General features: G+C 52.5%; 1 long non-coding RNA gene across 1 annotated transcript; it reads right to left on the bottom strand.

Annotated features, from left to right (window-relative positions):
- Nucleotides 1-356: 356 nt before the first annotated feature.
- On the bottom strand, nucleotides 357-2,586 carry LOC128639813 (uncharacterized). The gene is made up of 2 exons (XR_008399262.1): nucleotides 2,110-2,586; nucleotides 357-1,321 (listed from the first exon to the last, which is right to left on the bottom strand). It is a non-coding gene; the product is annotated as an uncharacterized LOC128639813 (long non-coding RNA).
- Nucleotides 2,587-3,150: the final 564 nt, after the last annotated feature.

The raw sequence follows: 3,150 nt of genomic DNA, 5'->3' as shown, positions 1-3,150 counted from the left end.
TCGAAAATACAACATCATTAAAACATTACAAAAGGGGAAGGGAGGGAGGGAAAAAACTGCTTCAGCCAGGATCCGGAGAAGAAGAGGAAGTTGCATGGGAGAACTTGGCTTATCTACTGGTAAGGAGGGGCCTACCCTAAATTGCAACAATGTTGCACCCAGCACCTTCCCTCTCTCTTCTAACCCACTCTCCTACAGCCTTAACCCTTAGACTGCTCCAGGCTTATACTAAGCCCTACACTGCATTAAGGGATTAAATGCTTACCGGATCCTTCTTCACAGAGGAGAGGATTTAACATAACTTAATTAAATAACTATGTACATGAGAATGTAGTGCGAAATAACCACAGACAAACTTTTTATGGGAAAAATTTTGTGACCGTCACAGGCCATAAAATTTTATTAACCTAACAAACTAGATAGAACTGATAGAACTGAAAATATATATGGCGGCATAGAGATCAGCTACCCAGAACAGCAGGAGATCACCGGCCCAACGGGAACAGCAGCAGAGGGGTCTCTGCCCTAAGGAGATGACGCTGAGGGGTTGCAGAGATCACGTGACCATCCCTCAAAAGGGAGGAAGGAGGGTTACCGTCACGTGCACGTGAGGGCCTACCCTCCTCCCCGGAAGTCTGGCCATCACTCACCCCTAGCGACCTTCTCCTGCGCAACCGGACCGAGGATCTCCCGCCACAAGGAAGCATTTTAATGGTACCCTTGCCGCCAACCCACAACCCGATTTACAGGAGGGGTAACAGAGCTCTCTGAATGTCCCCTATGAATAAATCCAGCCCCACATCAGAAAGGTGAACTTTATCCCTTCTATATAGCTCGGTTCTATCAGCCGAAATGGCTTCGTGCCGTACCACGAAGCCACCTGACCCAGTGACGGTTTTCGCTACAGACGCATTGATCTTCTTCCTAACCCGGTATGCCGCCGTATGGGCCGACATATGCCTCCAGTGGAGACGGGGTATTATATGGGACCACCCTATCATGACCCCCGGGATGCGTACTCTTAGCCACCCAATGTCTGCCTGCATAACCTTAATCAACTGTAAAACTGGTATGGCCCCCACATCGTTACCCCCTAGGTGAAGAATAATAATGTGAGGCTTCCCCCAGCGTACCAGGGCCTCAGATATGGTTCCTGCTAATTGGGGCCAGCACATCCCCCTATCACCCAACCACCTAACGGATGCCTTGTTGGTAGGGAGACCTAGGGATTGGCCAAATGGGAGGGACGCACAGCGTAGGGAGGCCCAGTGGACAAAGGAGTGGCCCACAATCCAGATTCGCTTCACCCCGGGGGTAGTGCCTGTGGAGACAAACATTTTAGTATCCTGAATTAACATCTAAACATTAAACAATTGGACGGACATAGGTTCTGAAACAATTGGACCGCCAACGCCCAATACGTTTTATGTCCTCGCACGAGGAGCCCGCTTGCGCAGCGTTAGTCGCGGCCCCTATGCGAAAAGAGTGCGGGGCCAGTCTGCTAGCGTCCAGCCCCGCCTGGACTGCCGCCAATTTTAGGACCCTACCGAACTGAAATTTGGAAAGGGATCTGCCGTCCGCATGGACCAGGAATTGCCCCGGGCCAGGCGGCCTTTGAGCCAGGTAAAGATTAACGCAGTTAACCGGGCAGCATGCGCTGTTCACCTGAGGGTGAACGGGGATCCAGGTTCCCTTACCCTCCTGATCTGTCTTTGATCGCGGCAGAAAAAGAAGTAAGGAATCAGGGGCAGCTCTAACATGTTGCAATTGTATACCTGCCCCAGACGCCTGCTTGGAGGGTGCTACTACCTCACTAACTCTAAGAGCGGCGGCAAAGGCCAGATTAAACGCAGTTTTGAAGAGTAGGGCTTCAAAATCTGATCTACAGACCACGTCGAGCGCCAAGAGCAAACGCTCCAGGCGGTCGCGGGTGATGGGTTTGCGCGTGTCTATTTTCCGCTGCTGCGATCTGCCCCAACCCTTGATCACCTGCCTAATAAAAAAGGAATTGGTTGGGTCAGGAATGGCTAATGCCCTATAGAAAAATGAGAGGGCGGCCAATTTGGATTGTATTGCCCCCTGACGGGCCCCAGAGGCATGCAAACTCACCAGCCAATCATGTAAGTTGTCCCTAGACCCCTGAGCAGCGTCGGCTCCCCTGGACGCACAGAAATTGTCCCATTCAGACCACATGCGGGCATAGGCGTGCCAAGTGGATGGTGCTAAGGAGGAGCGGACCAACGGCAGTAAGGCTATCCAGGAAGGACGAGCTGCCAAAGGAAATCAGGACAGCGTAAGCCCACGGCTGCAGCTGTGGGGGCTAACTTGCGAAATGTCGCCCATTCGAATCGTGACAGGGCGTCAGCTACAACATTGTCAACGCCCGGGACATGACGGGCCTGGAACTGGATGTTAAGGTCCAGACAGCGCAACACCAGGTGGCGCAGCAAGGTAATGACCTTTGCTGAGGTGGCTGACAAGTTATTGATCGCAAAGACCACACTGATGTTGTCTGTCCAGAACACAACAGTCCCGTTCGACAACTTCCCACCCCACAGCTCGACCGCCAAGACCACGGGGAATAGCTCCAGGAGAGTCAGGTTTCGAGTAAGGCCTGCCGGGGCCCAGGACTCCGGCCAGGGCTCCGCGCTCCACTCTCCCTGGAAATAGGCCCCGTAACCGTGCGATCCAGCTGCGTCAGTGAAAAGGTGCAGTAACTGGCTAGACATGGGAGGGGTACGCCAGACCCGAATCCCGTTAAATCGCGTGAGAAACTGTTCCCAGACTACCAGGTCAGCCAGCAATTCACTCCCTAGGGTTATCTTTGATTTCGGGTTTGACCTACCACTAAGCTGTCTTTCCAGTCTACGGTTAAAAACCCGACCCATGGGGATAACTCTGCAAGCGAAATTAAGCAAACCTAACAGGGATTGTAACTGTTTCAGGGAAATAACTGCATTAGAGACTGCCGCTCTGACCGCCTCAAGCATGCCCTGAACTTTATCAGGTGGCAACCTACAGAGCCGAGCCTGGGTGTCGATTTCGATTCCCAGGAAAACTAAACAGGACGCGGGGCCTTGCGTTTTGTCCTCTGCTAGGGGCACCCCGAAATGTCTCATGACGCTGCGCATGATGTTCATTGTGGATAAA

Source organism: Bombina bombina, chromosome 1 (genome assembly GCF_027579735.1).
Source record: "Bombina bombina isolate aBomBom1 chromosome 1, aBomBom1.pri, whole genome shotgun sequence".
Lineage (NCBI taxonomy): Eukaryota > Metazoa > Chordata > Amphibia > Anura > Bombinatoridae > Bombina > Bombina bombina.
The sequence above is the reverse complement of the archived record's forward strand: the minus strand, read 5'-3'. Positions and strand labels throughout refer to the sequence as shown.